General features: G+C 39.5%; 1 pseudogene; it reads left to right on the top strand.

Moving 5' to 3' along the window:
• LOC140806836 (uncharacterized) overlaps positions 1-17,839 on the top strand; it is a 44,186-nt pseudogene that overhangs the window by 13,751 nt on the left and 12,596 nt on the right.

Genomic DNA, 17,839 nt, shown 5'->3' with positions numbered 1-17,839 from the left:
AATCTGGATGTAATTCAAATCAACGGTATAACGGTACAATTTCAATATCCCCGTCAATACCGATTCAACAGATAATAGTTACAATCCATAACCCATATCTGATACCATCTGTAATCCAATCACAATTCAGATCTGTCTGGTATAAATCAATATACCCTAAAAATTCATAACAATTCCATAATCAGTCCGTTTCTTAGTCTGACTTCGATTCTATAATGTCTCATATGTCAAGAACAACATATATGAGTTCCATTTAGTTCTGACAATATCATAATTCTAAAACATGTCAAAACATAGTAAAACTTACGTCCAGTTGTAGCCTACGTTGCTAGGAACTCGATACCGAAGTCGGATTCAAATTCGGACGGACGGATTTCTCACAAAAGGCATAAGGAGTTCTCGTGCCAAAGCTTCGACCCTTTTCCTCAATTCTGAATGAATTTCGAATGGATTACCACCTATATATATCATTGCATGCATGTCAAGAGGTGGCGCATTCTTTGCAAAGCACGTCGTACCGCGGGTGCGGTAAGTGTAAGACCGCGGGTGCGCTCATGCAATGTCTATCCTTTCTTTTTCCCGAAAGCTTAGACCGCGGGTGCGGTGTTATCATTACCGCGGGTGCGGTGTCTTGACCGCAGGTGCGGTGTATCCAAGACCGCGGGTGCGGTCTTGCTTCGCCCAAAATCCCTACCCTACTGGACTTACACCGCGGGTGCGGTCTGGCATGCTCATATCTTTCATAATTTTATTTCTGAATACATTTCTCGGTGTCCCGATTAATCCCGTCATAATCACATGAAATGATAAATCAATCATCGTTAATTGCAGTGATTAATTCTTGGGCATTACATTTCTCCCCCTCTTAGATCTGAGTTCGTCCTCGAACTCTCCACAAGCAATTTAAATCTATTAGAAGAAATGAATAAAAGAGTTTAACATCCAAACTCGTTTTACTAACATCATTCTGAGGTATTTTTCTTTGATCAAGCTCTGATTTTGGTCTAGAATCAGAAGTCCAGAATTATAATATCATAATCCTTCTTCAACTCGTTCTAGCCGAATCAATCCTGCATTACTAGCTATACAACATCCGTATATGCCAATCTGCAATCTATAACAAAACAATACCATCTGTAGTTGTTATCCTATCTGTTTATCCCAATCTAGAACATAATCAATCTTCATCTTCAATTACCAATCGTTATTATCCAACGTTGGTTTCTTAAATCTGTCCATTCTGAACTATCTTGATAGCTACTGTCATACAATCAATCATGTCATGACAGTAATCTATATCAACTAGTACTAACATCCAGTACCAAAGCTCTACAATTATCTGTCAATATCTGATAATATACTCTGACTATCTGTCAATCTGTAATAAATCTGCACAAGAGAGCTTATGATATAATCTATCACAAGTACAACTCCGTCAAAATCACAATCTGATATCATCTAATTCTTGCATTCTCGTCAATCTGACTATTTCTTTGACATTGATCTATGTCATCTAGTTCTGTTTGTACGTAATCTGGTACAAACTGATAGATATAGATTGAATAATCTGTCAATCATAATCATATCATAACATAATTTAAAGAAAAGGCGGTAATTTCATTACGAAAGTCATAGAAATATATTCCCATTTCTATTCAGAACTATACAATTCTGTAATAAATTTTCTGATTTCTATCTTTCTGTCTTTTCTGTTAGCAATTCAGACATATCCGTATAATTTCTGCCAACATTTCAGTATAATTCTGTTATAACTGATCTCATCTGTCTATATCACAACTATCTGTTCGAATACAATACATTCTTAATCATCAGACTGAACACTGAATCCATTACTGTAAGTTTCTGACACTATCTGTCCTTTCTGATTCAAACTATTTGACATATACAATCAGTTAATAACATAAATTAAAGAGGAAATACCTACCTGGTATTCGGCTCTGACTATCACTATCAATCTTTGTTGTACAATTCTGACACATCTGACATCACAGAATAATCAATCTCATACAAAATACAAAATCACGTATCTGTTACTCTGATCGACACTCTGTTCTGACTATCGATATTGAGTTCTAAACATTCTAATCAGCGTTTTGAACTGCTAACGTTTCGAAATCAACTCTGGTTCGGACTGTACAATATAATCTTGATTGTCTACTATCTTTCTCAATCAGGATTCAAAATTTCAACAATTTCTAAGATCAGTTCAAGACTAAAATCAATCTCTCTGATTGGAATCAGATCTGAAGTTTTATCAGAGAAAACATCGAGAACTTTCTTATCATTAGTAAATCTGACTCAACTTCAGTAAATCAACTGAATACATAAGGAGTCACTCTGCTCCTTTCTGTAATAATCGAGTCATAGCTAGTACGAATATCAAAAGAATTCACAATCTAGAATTCTTATCGTACTATATTCATCTCTTGATCATCTCAGGTCTGATTTTCACCATCTTCTGGAACTAATCTATGGTAGCTCTGTACTTGGCCCGCATATCAATATCAGTAATGCAGTTCCAAAATCATAGAACACCAGTACAATACAAGCTACCACACGATCTAGCTCGATCTCATTCTCATCCTACTGTAGTATACAAAATCTAACAGAAATCGCTGATACAAGATCTTTTCTCAAGGGAAGAAACACTACTACAGTAAATAAAGACTCAACAGATAATGCATGCATCAATGCAAATCTTTCAGAAATACAAATATGTGAAGCACCGATATCCCTCAATACATACGCAGGATAATCAAACAAATCAGTTACCTGCAACATCATCATCTGGTGCTTCCTGAGCCTGCTCCTCGGTCAAAGAAAATACTCTGGCCCGCTGTCCAGGAGGCTGGCCAACTGTCTGGCTTCCTCCTGGCCTCTGCTGTGACTGAGATAGTGCTGGCTGAAATGAAGAAACAGCAGCTGATCGTCTACTTCCCTGTGCTGCTAGTCCAGATGGTTCGGCTCCCTGGAATCTTTGGGAACCCCTCTGTGGATATACTCTGGCAAAATGTCCCTGTTGCTTGCAGAAGTGACAGCTACCAAGTACTCCTTGGCATTGCTCAGTGGAATGTCTTCCGCCACAATTTCCGCAGTAAACACCGGTATAACTCTGCTGAGAACCACTGGAGCTAGAAGAACTTCCGCCAGACTTCTTAAATTGCTTTCCTCTAGCTTTCAGAAAATCTTTCCTTCCACCACTGCTACTGCCACTCTCGAATCGGGGAGGTGGTTGCTGTGGTCTCGACACTGGAGGAACAAATTCAGCTCCTCTCTGCCTTATCAGGCCCGCCTCAGCGCCCTTTGCTCTATTCATGGCATCAGCAAAGTTATTGGGTCGCCCTGTGTTCACCAATGTAAAAATATCGGGATTCAAGCCATTGATGAACTGATCAGCAACGGCTTCGTCATTTTCAGACACATGAGGAGCAAACTTCAACAAGGTAGAGAACTTGGTCACATATTCTTCAATGTTCAGCTGACCCTGTCTCAAATTGGCAAACTCCGCCCCCTTGTCCTTTCTGTACGATATTGGGAAAAATCTCCGATAAAACTCAGTTTTAAATACATCCCAAGTAATAATCGTACCTCGTTGCTCCAAGGCCCTCTTCATCGTAACCCACCAGCTTTGTGCAACATCCAGCAACTGGTGCCCAATCAATTTAATCCGGCGCTCATCACTGTACTCCAATGAATCAAACAGCAACTCAATACTACCTAACCAACTCTCACACTCGACCGATGTCTCAGTACCTTTCAGAGTGGGTGGTTTGAATGACTGAAACCTCTTCAGCAAGGTGTCCATTGGAGTTGGTGTTACATCCATTGGAGGATTCGATGTACTACCCTGTTCTGGGATTCGTCTAGGAGGCATATCTGAAACTCAAAAGGATTAGTAACCCAATCCAACACATCTGTTTCAATTCAGTCTCTCCTCCGATCATCTTACTGCTGATCGAGAATCAATACTGATCCAATCTCAATAAAACATATTACTATATCAAACCAGATAAATCAAGTAACATGTATCATATAAAGCAGTAAGTCATGCTAGCAATCACAAGCAAGGAAAGAAAACTCAGTCTACCCCGCTCACTAGCCTTTTCTATCTCAATCTCAAGAATCTACAGTTCTGGTACCTACAGCTCTGATACCACCTGTTGTGGGGACCCGGACGCTAATCAAGTTCTTAATCATCATTGGGACTAATTAATCAATTATAAAACAGGGTCTAAATTTTTTTTTTTTTTTAAAATACAAAGCGGAAACGTAATGTAATTTACTCAAATTACATATTAAACATGACCATACAAATCTTGCGTTATCTACAAGAATTCAACTAGGTTCAACTACATATCAGTGCTGAATCCTATGTTGCTTCGAAGCCCAGATCTCCACGCTATCTAATCTTCTCTCATCCTCTTCTTGACCCTGATCCAGCCCCACCTGTTATCATGCACACATACAAACAAGACAACAGCCGGATAACTCCGGTGAGATATAAATATCCCAGTATAAACAATGTATAAATGCAATCATATAAAAACATATACGAAAGCATATAAGAAATATTCATAACATGTATCAATCAGAAACATAAATCAATCTCAGACATTCAATAATCATGAATGATATAACAATGGAAATCAACATGTCGTATCAGACTCAACTCATCCGACGCGTCGTCTCAGACTCGACTCAACTCTAACCTAGGGATCCCGAAGTCTGAATAATAGTAATTATACCGAATCTCAGTCGATAGGAATGAATCAATCCCTAAACGGAATCGATATAATACTTATCCAGTGTCTGGGCGAATCAGCCGCAGAATTGACGAATCAGTCAAGAATTAGGCGAATCAGCCAATAACCAGACGAATCAGCCTGTGATTAAGCGAATCAGCTATAATTAGGCGAATCAGCCAATAAATAGACGAATCAGTCTATAACCAGACGAATCAGCCGGTGACTAGGCGAATCAGCCTATGACTCAACGACTCAGTAATCAATACATGCATTCAGTATCTAAGCAAATCAGTAGATGACTGGCGAATCAGCAGTCATCACATGCAGTAGCTATAAATCAATAGACTACAAATATCAATCTTATCATATAATTGCTATAAATCAATAGACTACAATCATAAGTCTCATCAATTGCAAATATCAATGCAATAAATGAAAGTATGTGATTTAAGGAAACTCGAGTCAAACCTCACTCGAGTTGTGCAATCCCAACTCACATTAATTTATATCTTTCTTTCGTCGGTTTCTGGCTCAGTCGATGTCCTGAACTCACAGCCTGTCTGGCAATGACAATATCAATAATCTCATGTCAATATACCGTTCAACTCAATAACAATCTGATGAATCTGGATTTAATTCAAATCAACGGTATAACGGTACAATTTCAATATCCCCGTCAATACCGATTCAACAGATAATAGTTACAATCCATAACCCATATCTGATACCATCTGTAATCCAATCACAATTCAGATCTGTCTGGTATAAATCAATATACCCTAAAAATTCATAACAATTCCATAATCAGTCCGTTTCTTAGTCTGACTTCGATTCTATAATGTCTCATATGTCAAGAACAACATATATGAGTTCCATTTAGTTCTGACAATATCATAATTCTAAAACATGTCAAAACGTAGTAAAACTTACATCCAGTTGTAGCTTACGTCGCTAGGAACTCGATACCGAAGTCGGATTCAAATTCGGACGGACGGATTTCTCACAAAAGGCGTAAGGAGTTCTCGTGCCAAAGCTTCGACCCTTTTCCTCAATTCTGAATGAATTTCGAATGGATTACCACCTATATATATCATTGCATGCATGTCAAGAGGTGGCGCATTCTTTGCAAAGCACGTCGTACCGCGGGTGCGGTAAGTGTAAGACCGCGGGTGCGCTCATGCAATGTCTATCCTTTATTTTTCCCGAAAGCTTAGACCGCGGGTGCGGTGTTATCATTACCGCGGGTGCGGTGTCTTGACCGCAGGTGCGGTGTATGCAAGACCGCGGGTGCGGTCTTGCTTCGCCCAAAATCCCTACCCTACTGGACTTACACCGCGGGTGCGGTCTGGCATGCTCATATCTTTCATAATTTTATTTCTGAATACATTTCTCGGTGTCCCGATTAATCCCGTCATAATCACATGAAATGATAAATCAATCATCGTTAATTGCAGTGATTAATTCTTGGGCATTACAAGATTTGAGACGACAGATCATGTCAAAGGCACATTGTAGTCGGTACAGCATTCATCCTGGAGGCAGGAAGATGTACAATGACTTGAAGACGCAATTCTGGTGGAAGCAAATGAAGACAGACATTGCAGAATTTGTGTCTAAATGTCTGAATTGCCAGCAGGTGAAGGCAGAAAGAAAGAAGCCCGGAGGATTACTTCAGAGTTTGTCTGTAGTGACCCGTTCCAGAATCACCTACTAATCAAGAACTAAGCATGAAATTAACTTAATTAATAATAATCAGAGATAACAGCGGAAATATGGCCAACGACAATAGTTATACAACCCAATCGAAATCAGAACAACTCACAAATATTCGGTACAACCATATCGAATAGAATAGTACTGAAACCTAAACCAACCAGCTACTCACTGACCTCCTCCTGCTCTTCCTGAGCCATCCAACCTGAGGCCTGCCCCGTGGGAATGGGGTGTCCAAGATAAACAAAACCGAGGACGTGAGCGATAAGAACGCCCAGTACAAAAGCATAAGTATACAAGCCTATATGAAATGCACATGCTATGATATGATACCAGGGTAGTCAAGAAACAGGAGTAACAAAGGATCTCAAAATGCTCAGTCTAGAGGCGCCAAGTGGATAGTGCCGCGCGGTACTCCTCTGGGTCACTGCATCCACTACAAGAACAAACGTGGACCTAAAATGTCCCGGATCACCGAAGCCCTCCGGACCCGTCGGCCACTGTGTACTCTCGGTGTCCATGCGTCCACAAGACAAGACAGGGCTGAGCGGCCCCACAAGATATAGCTTATCTCGAAAGAGATACAGCTCAACAGTAAAGGCTATCTCGAAGGAGATACGGCTCAACATGAAATGCAACATGCATCATAAAACGTGACATAATAGCATGCATCATATGACATATATCAATGCACCACATAATCATGCAACACATATAAGGATGTATACTCGACCAGGATATCTCGGATAGTACTTTCGTACCTCTATCACAGCAAGCCTAGCCTTACGCAACACCGCTAATCAGGTCTAGAACAAGCCTACGCATCAAAAGCATACCCAATGAACAATACTACCATGCTCAACTAGCAAAACCAGTACTACCAAAGGTTTAGGGTTTACCTTCGTCCGTCGACAGCCCTTTGATGTCGATTGCCTCGTAACTCAGGCGTCGCTACACTACCAATCCTGGCAGCTCTTGGCTATCGCTCGACCGACAACTAACCCTAGAAACCTTCCAAACCTCTCAAATATGAGACACAACTCAAGAATTTGCAATGCAAAATGAGGAAATTCGAGCACTATTTATAGGCTATGTTCGGATCCACCGAACCCACTTCGGAACGTCCGAACTCCTACGTGTCCATCAGCTCTTGACACCTCATGATCGGATCCACCGAACCTACACTTCGGATCATCCGAACTTGCATGTAAACTGACGTGTCGATCAACTCTTGACACCTCATGATCGGATCCACCGAACCCACTTCGGATCGTCCGAACTCTTCGGTGCTACCGAACCATCTTCGGTCCGTCCGATCATGACCACGGTCAAAATTACACATTAAACCTTCTTAATCACCATTAATCCGTTAATTACCCAATTTGGAATTCGGGCTACTACATTGTCTGTTCCTGAATGGAAATGGGACCACATTTCCATGGATTTCGTGACGAAGTTACCTCGATCTTCGCGGGGCTGTGACGCAATTTGGGTTGTGATAGACAGACTGACCAAATCAGCGTGCTTTATTCCGTACAGAATGACCTATCGACACGATCAGATGGCAGAGTTGTATGTCAGAGAAGTCGTCAGATTGCACGGTGTGCCGAAGTCGATCGTATCAGATCGTGATCCACGATTCACTTCCCACTTCTGGCACAGCTTGCAGCAGGCTTTGGGTACGACTTTACACCTGAGCACTGCTTATCATCCTCAGACGGACGGACAGTCAGAGCGGACTATCCAAACTTTAGAAGACATGCTGAGAGCTGTAGTACTAGACTTTGGTACTAGTTGGCAAGATTCATTGCCATTGTGTGAGTTTTCATACAACAACAGCTATCAGACTAGCATTGAGATGGCACCGTTCGAAGCTTTATACGGAAAGAAGTGCAGATCTCCGTTGTACTGGGATGATATCTCTGAGGTACAAGAGTTGGGGCCTGATATGATTCGTGAGATGACCGAAAAAGTGAAGATCATTCAAAAACGAATGAAGACGGCACAAGATAGGCAAGCGAAATTCGCCAATGTCAGACGCTGACCGTTGGTATTTGAGCAGGGAGACAAAGTATTTTTGAAGATTTCACCTTTCAGAGGCGTTGTCAGATTTGGCAAGCGAGGAAAGTTGTCTCCTAGATACGTCGGTCCGTATGAGATTCTTGAGAAGATTGGCGATCGAGCTTACAGACTTGCTCTTCCTCCTTCACTGTCCGGTATACATGACGTTTTTCATGTATAGATGTTGCGCAAATACATGCCAGATGATTCTTATGCCATTCAACCTGACGAAGCCGAGTTGGATCAGACTCTAAGCTATGTTGAAAGACCGATACAGATTCTTGATCGGAAAGAGAAACAGCTTAGAACCAAGACTATTCCGCTTGTGAAGATTCAGTGGAGTCGTCATGGCATCGAAGAAGCAACTTGGGAGACGGAATCTGATATGAGACAGAGACATCCCGAGCTATTCAATTGATGTAAGTATTTGGCTAGTTTGATTTTAATATTTCTGTATATGCTTGCATTAGTAGAATGGCATGCGATTTCGAGGACGAAATCATTTCTTAGAGGGGGAGAAATGTAAGGCTCGAGAATTATCGGTTGTTATTAATGTTAGACTTGAAGCCATGAGAATGCATGATATTTAGAATGGAATTGTGAAGCATGGCCGAAGCCACACTGCACCTGCGGTGCTAAGACTACCGCACCCGCGGTGTATGTGACAGAAAGGTGATGGATTTGTGCGAAGCAACACCGCACCCGCGGTGCGAGCAAGAACGCACCCGCGGTGGTGAGACCGCACTCGCGGTCGTGCAAGTGCCGTACCCGCGGTGATCGAAATTCAGAAAATGCATGGGCTGCCGAAGCATCAGCGCACCCGTGCTCTTGAGGTACCGCACCCGCGGTCGTGCGTGTCATTTGGAAAACAATAACACTCGTCCCTTGCATGCAATATATGATAGGTGTCTTCATTTCCATTTTCATTCAGAACAAGAGCCGAGAGCACTTAAGGGGATGAGCTTTCATTTCTTTTGATCTTTGATTTGGGGATTTTGAGTGATTTAACTATCCGATTTGTACTTTGAGTTAAGATTTGTGCTCCTTGCATCAACGGCTATAAGGTGATGTAAGTCTTATATAATTCCAGCATGTTTCGAAATATATATGTTGGGGAAATTCAGATTTGAGTTAGAATATGTGTTCTTGATATTTTGAGCTTGGTATATTCGTTATCGGATTAATTTTCGGAAACCGTATGCCATTATTCGAACTTTCAGCATGTATTATGTTAAGATTGGATAGATTTCAGCTTGTGTATTGAGGGGTTGATGAGATTATGAGGTGATGGTGAGTGAGTATATTGTTGTGAGATTATCGGTATCAAAGAACTACGTCGTTACGCCGTCGAATTGTATTGAAACCGATTTCAGCTTCGCATATTGATTTGCTTGAGATGTATATGACTGAAGTGCACATTGTTTATGCCATCTTAGATTTGTATTGGCTATTGTGAACTCGAGACTTCGACTACGACACCGACTATTCGACAAGAAAGGTATAATTCATGTGGTCTCGGGATTGCACAACTCGATTTAGATTTGATACGAGTTTCCCTAAATCATATACTAGACTGTTATTACGTTTGATTATGTAATGTTTTGTTTATTGATTTATATTCGAGTCATGAGATAGGAGATATTGGCAGACTGGCCAAAACTAGAAGTTTCGGTGTATCGACACATAGGAGCAGATTTGCTATATGTGTAGACCCTCGATACAGAGTTGACCGAAGTCTAGGAATAAGACATACCGTTGCCCCGAGTGGTTGGGTAGGTGACAGACCGTCTTATTCACACCGGGATCCCTAGATTAGAAAAGAGTCGAGTCAAGATGTAAATGTTGAATACAGATTTGTATTCTTCTACATGTTTAGATTGCAGTCATGTTATTTGATATATGCTATGCTCTTGTACATGATTATTACATTGCATGCATCCATGTTTTATACTGGGATATGTTCTCACCGAAGTTATCCGGCTGTTGTCGTGTCTGTATGTGTGCATGGCAACAGGTGGGGCAGGATCTGGGTCACGAGCTAGATGAGAGGTTGATGATAGCGTGGAGATCTCGGGCATGGAAGATTTCTAGTGGTTTCTATTTAGACTTGTATCACCTATGTTTGTAGTTGGTATGTAAACACTAGTGTATGGTTGTACTAGACAGACATGTATGTACATTATGTTGTTTATTTCTTATAAAGACAATGTTATGCTGTGACTACACATTTGAATTAATGTTAAAAGCAAATTTTTGACCCACATTTTCGAACAAAGATCCAATTAAATCCCAAAAGAATTGAGTTAGAGCCCGGGTCCCCACATGTAGATTATGTTTCGAAATGGGTGGAAGCAGTCGCCACCAGTACTAACGATGCTCGTGTTGTAGTTAAGTTTGTGCACAAGAACATTTTCACCAGATTTGGAACACCGAGAGCCATCATAAGTGACGAAGGTACACACTTTTGCAATAAAATTTTCAACTCACTGATGGCTAAATACAATTTGAAGCACAGAGTGGCATTATCATATCATCCTCAGTCGAATGGACAAGCTGAAATATCCAACCGGGAAATCAAGCAAATATTAGAAAAGACTGTCAATACAAACCGGAAGGATTGGGCTATAAAGTTGGATGATGCATTGTGGGCTTATAGGACCGCATTCAAGACGCCTATTGGGATGTCTCCCTATAGGTTGGTTTTTGGTAAAGCCTGTCACTTGCCGCTGGAATTGGAGCATCGAGCATTTTGGGCAGTTAAGAAGTTGAATTTTGATTTGAAAGCATCTGGCGATGGAAGAAAACTACAGTTAAATGAAATGGAGGAGTTCCGCAATGATGCATACGAAAATGCCAAGATTTATAAAGAACATACCAAAAAGTGGCACGATAAACTCATTGTACGAAAGGAGCTACAACAAGGACAACAAGTACTCTTGTTCAACTCCCGTCTGAAGTTGTTTCCTGGTAAATTGAAATCGCGTTGGTCAGGACCATTTTTGGTGGAGAAAGTGTACCCTCATGGGGAGATTGAGCTAAAATGCAATGATGGGAGGACATTCAAGGTGAACGGGCAACGAGTTAAACCATACTATGGAACCGAAGTAAGGCACCTTGACAACATTTCCTTGGGTGGATCGAATTGATGAAAACTGATGGAAGTCAGGCTGAAGACGTTAAACCAAGCGCTTATTGGGAGGCAACCCAAAATTTTGTTTCTCTTTTACATTTTGATTTCGGTTTTGATTTTATTTTAGTATCATGATTATTTTTGGTTGTGTATTTTTAATATAGTGTGTGCTTATATCTCCCCAAATTTAATGAATCCCAATTGTTTATTTTCAGGACTGAAAATTTGAGAAGAAAATAATTTTGACGAAACAGGAGTGCACCCACGGTCTCATGTGCACCGCACCCGCGCTTGTGGTGCATTCAAAATACAAGAAAATTCGAAGCAGTAGCGCACCCGCGGTCTTGACAATACCGCACCCGCGCTACGTTTGCCGAAGCAACACCGCACCCGCGGTGTTACCTGTACCGCACCCGCGGTCTTGAAATGTTGAAAAATACAAGAACTGCCGAGACAACACCGCACTCGCGGTACATCTCTACCGCGCCCGCGCTACAATTTCCGAAAGCATACAGCACCCGCGGTCTTGTAGACACCGCACCCGCGATCGCACAGTGTTGAATAAAAAATTAAATCGAAGGCACACCGCACCCGCGGTCCTGTTAACACCGCACCCGCGGTCGACGTTTTTAAACACAGAATTGGGCAGAAATCTTCATTATCGAACAAAACATCTCAAAATTCCTCCTCCATTTTCGAAATCCTTCCTCAAGAACACACTTCTCACACTAAATTTTTGTTACTCCTTCAATAATTTTACCATTCCAACCTAAAAAGCTTCACTCATTCAATCAAATATCACTTTTCTTTCCACCAAATTCAACATGAAACCTAGGGTTGCAAAGGGGCTCTAAAATTTCTTCAAGAATTTGAAGGAAGCTTTGATTTTGTTCTTCAAGAAACAATTCAACACACTCAAGGTGAGCAAATTCATTGCATATTTGTGAAAAATTTGAAATTATTGGTGTTAGTCGCTATGGAAGGAAATTGCATTTGGTGAAGTATATTCTTGATTTTGGGGATATTGTTGATTGGTTGTGTTGTACATTGTTGGAGTGTGTATATTGTGAATATTAGTTTGGGGGAGTGCAAGAATCATTGAATTTTGAGAATTGGATTGAAGTAAAGTTGGTGTTTGAAAGGTGTTCGACACAATGCCTCCAAGAAGAAAACAATTTAAGGGTGCATCATCCTCATCAACTGTGAATTACGATGCAAGTCGGTTTTGGGATGAGAAGGCGGAGGAGCAATATGGCAAATTTTGAATAAAAGCATTGTCAAAGAAAGGGGATTTGATATGAGTTTTCCTCGAACCGAAATTGGGATAATGCTTACAGCTCGACATTGGGAAGAATTTGGCAGGCAGCCACAAGATGCTATCATTTCATTGGTGAGAGAGTTCTATGCTAACCTCAGGGTTAGGTATGATCAGTTGACTGTTTTTGTGCGAGGAAAATCGGTAGCCTTTGATGCACATATGATTAACACATTATATGGTATCCTTGCAATCATGCACGACGAATATGAAGAATACAGGAACGAGCATGTTGATTATAATAGTATTCTTCAAACAATTTGCATACAGGGAGCCGAGTGGAGAATGAGGGACGATGTGCACGTCAGCCTAGCAAAGTCTGATCTGAAGACTGTTGCGAAAAATTGGTATTCATTCATTTCTGCTAGGATCAAGCCTACCGAACACACCATTACCGTCATCAAGGAGAGGGCTATCCTCACCTTTTGCATTATGACAGGGAAGACAATTGATAGGTCAATTGCTTCAGAATTCAATACTCGACTATGCAAGAGGTAACTCTCCGAGTGGACTTCTCCACCCCTCTCTCATCACTGTTTTATGCCAACATGCGGGAGTGACTTGGGCAGCGAACGAAGAATTGTTGAAACCAAAGAATGAAATTTTGGTAATTCAACCATATGGGGCAGTCAGAGGGGAACACGCTGCAGCACGCATAGCCGAAAGAGAATTCAATAGGAGAGCTGCAGAGAGACGAGCCCAAGCTCGGGCTCAAGGACCACCACCGCAACAAAGGCACATGAGAGATAGATTGACTCAGTTGGAAGAGGATATGCGAGTTCAACGCCAAGAGATGGATGCGTTTCGGTTTAGGACCGATACATTCATGGGGTATATGATGGATTTCACATCGATTTTGGCTCAGCAATTTCCATCTGCTTCCACCTCGGGCAATCCATTTCCACCTCCTCCACAGTGGCCACCCATTTACCACCCGCCAGAGTTCCAACAACCCCACGACGACGGAGATGAGGATGATGGCAATGACCACTGACGGTCGTTGCACAGTGTATGTGTATTCTCCTAAGTATCATGCTTATTTACATCGAGGACGATGCACATGTTTAAGTTTGGGGGACATTTGGTTTATTTTATATTATTTGGTGTGTTTATTTATTTAGGTTATTTTGTGTGTTTTTAGTTTTTTTTTTTTTGTATTTTTAGTCATGAAATTTTTTCTTTTGAATTGGCCAATGATGAAAATATTTTCTATTGAAAAGAAAGGTCATGCATTACATTCATGTTAATCGATCAATTTGAAAAATTTAGAGAACAATCATGAGATTTGGTAAGTTTGAGACTTATAATTTCTATAAAACATTGTGATTATCATTGGATATTGAAATAAATTTTTTGCAAACACATAGATGATTGACGCAATCTTTGATTTTATTTGGGCCATTTATATTGTTCATAAACATTCATTTGAAGCTCTCTTGAGCCTATATGAGAAAAGAATTGTGTTCTTGAAATTTATTGAAAGCTAATGCACTTTTCTTTTGAATATATATGGATTTGGTTGATGCATTGAGACACCATTTTCACGATGATTAGATTCTACTCTGTGTTGGTGAATTGAGATTTTTTCTAGAACTATCCAAATATCATTCGAGGCGAAATACGGACAACTTATGATTTAGGTTATTTTTGGATCGATTGAGCCTTTCAAGCTACCAAATAAAATTAATTTATCATTTGTCACCTCTTTGAGCTTATATGAATTCGAATGGCACACGTTAGTATGTGTAAAAGACCCCCATTCGATTGTTCTTTCAATTATCCCACATTTACTACCCCGTTGAATATCTTAAAAATTAAATTCCTACCTTCTCAAGGGAGTAAGAATTCAAAGGAAAAGAAATGCACATTCTCCTACAAAAGAAAAGAAAAAAAAAATGAATGACACTACATTGATGAAGTTGGAGAAAAATGGGAGAAAAAGAGATGAAAAGAAATGTAAAAAATTGGAGATCAAAGAAAAAAATGGAGTTTGCAAAAGAAATAAAATTCAAGTTACTCCTTTATTTGAAATCCTAATCTTTATTTGTAGCCATGAACCGAGGCCTAACATTACAACCATTTAAAATCCTATTAACCTAGTCATAGTTGTCCAATATACTAGTGGAGAGTGATTGGGAGGATCTAGCTTATGGACAATCGATAAACACTTTCATTGAGTAAGAATCTTGATCAATTTTACACACACCTCATTGCATCAAATATTTATTGGGTATCCCTTTCTTGAATGAATATTGCTTTGAACCCAATTTTTACCGAAAAAGACCTTGATATGTGTGTTTGTAAAAATTTGAAATCAATTGAGAATGATTTGATACATGGTTGAAGAGATTAGAAGTTAAGAGAATTAACCGATCACATGATTTTATCCGGATGAACAAGTGGTTGGACTGATTTGAATTGTAAATGAATGAAGGGTTTTAAATTTATCTCGAGGCCAAGTTCTTTAAAATATTTCATGACTTGTTTGGTTGTTTGTGTTGTTTTGTTTTGCTCGGGACTAGCAAAATCTTAAGTGGGGGAGTTTGATAAGTGCAATTTATTGTACTTTTATTACTTGTTTTTAACTTGGAATTTTGTGATTCTTGAGCAGGTTTTATTTGATTTGTTGTTTTTTTTTTATTGTAGTTTGGGAGCTTAGAAATGAGAATTTGGAGTAGTATAGTGATGAATTAGAAGGTGCAAAGGACAAAGCTTGCCGAAACACGACCGCACCCGCGGTCTCCTCAACACCGCCCCCGCAGTCTTCCCCGAAACACAACCGCACCCGCGGTCCATCCTAGCACCGCACCCGCGGTCTCACACTTTGAAGATGGATTTTTCTGCCGAAGCAGCACCGCACCCGCGGTCCTGATTACACCGCACCCGCGGTCCATGCAAAACAAAGTCCGAAAAATCTGTAACTTTGTGGACTTTGAATAAAAGTAGAGGAAAATGGTGTGCTGCGTGGGAAAGCTTGTCTGGACTATAAAATGCTTCTATTATTCACCATCTAGGTCATTGAGGAGCCAAGGGAAGGATTGGAGGCTACAAAGAAAGATTGAAGATCAAGTTCATCAAGTTCTTGAGAATTCTCTTGCACACTTTTGGAAAGGAATTTCATTGCACTGCAAGCTCTTGTTCTAAGTTCTTCTTTCTTTATTTTTACTTTTATTTGATATGTCTTGTTTAAGATTTATGTGTTGTTGTGTTATTTTTATTATGTACTAATTTTTATTTCTAGAGGAATGATGGAACAAAACTAGAAACTATGTGTTGGGATTTATGATTTATGCTATATAAGTTCCTTATTGTTCATTTGTATTTTTCCAATCTTAATGCTTTCATTTTATTGGCCATATCTTGAATGATTCTTATGTTTATAATTTATCACTTGGAAAAAGAAATTTATAAACAAGAAAGAGAAAAATAAATCGATAGTATTTATATAGTTCGGGAGGACATATATTGCTATTGAAGCTATTAAAAGAATTTAGTGCTTATTGTATTATTTAATTATAGATTGTTGATGGCGACGTTACAATCTGTTGTTAGATAATTAGTATCTACTTAGCACTCGGAAGAGGGAGTAGATAATTTAGAATTCTTGGCTAAGGTATAATAAGGACATTTATAATATAGCTACACAAAATAACACATGGTGGATAGTTGCGTGAAATCGGACCTCTAGATCTTTTATTCCATAGTTATTTGTTATAAAAAGTTTGGTGTTATAATATAATTAATTTAGTTTCAAATATAGTTATTGGTATAAACAAATCTGTCAATTAATTATTCTAAATAAAGGCAAGACTATTTCAATTACAAGCATTAATATAAATTTAGAAATACATTCCTCGTGGGATCGACACTTGTACTCGAAAAAACATTTTATTACAAACTTGCCGTTGTGCACTTGCAAGCAATTAAGAAAACACCCAATACCATACCGTCCAGCTTATAAAAGCAATCCGGAAGAGACTAAGGAGCTTCAGCGGCAGGTAAGTGAGTTGTTAGAAAGAGGTTTTGTGCGTGAGTCTATGTCTCCTTGTGCTTGAAAGGGGATCGGTTACGGTGACCGGAAGCGCAACGGAAGTTTATAAATCGAATTTTTCATCAAGAAATTTCGGCCACCTTGATTTAATGTGTAGCAAATACAATAAACACAAAATGACATTCATAGTGTGTCAAGAAATGTACCTATCAATCACAAGGATTGATGCATGGCTCCAACTAAGGTGTAAACACCTTAGATCTTCAATGGTAGAAACTATCTTCAAGCTTTCTTTGAGCACTCCTTGCTCAACTATTAAGCCCACCACCAACTAGGTAGATCTCCTCTTAATTTGCACTAGAAAACTAAGAGGATTTTTCAATGAGAAGAAGTTTTCTTTCCTCAACACTTGAAGAAGAAAATGAGAGAAAAATTTGGAGAGAATTAAGCTCAATATTTCGGCCATGGTAGATGGAATGAGGGGGAAGGGAGACATGTCTTGGTCTTGCAAAAAGCAAAAAGCAAAAACACTTTTTTGCATGTCATGCCTTGATAACCCAAAAAGTAGTCTCCAACCCTTCACCTCCCATGCATGCATATATTATATGGTTTTTAACAAATTAAAAACTCATGGATTTAATTTAATTATCTTAAACATTTTTGAGATTAATTAAACATTACTTGAATTTACTCAAGTCCACTAGTTAAATAATTTATTTAAATTGAGCTCTACAAGACTCAATATGATTTAATTACTTCTACAGTTGAATTAATTTAATTATTTGGACTCTACTAGGTCCACTAGTGTTTAATTTATTCAACACTTGAATTAATTTAATTTAGTTCATAATAATGTTTATGAA

This window comes from Primulina eburnea, chromosome 1, assembly GCF_022965805.1.
Source record: "Primulina eburnea isolate SZY01 chromosome 1, ASM2296580v1, whole genome shotgun sequence".
Lineage (NCBI taxonomy): Eukaryota > Viridiplantae > Streptophyta > Magnoliopsida > Lamiales > Gesneriaceae > Primulina > Primulina eburnea.
The sequence above is the reverse complement of the archived record's forward strand: the minus strand, read 5'-3'. Positions and strand labels throughout refer to the sequence as shown.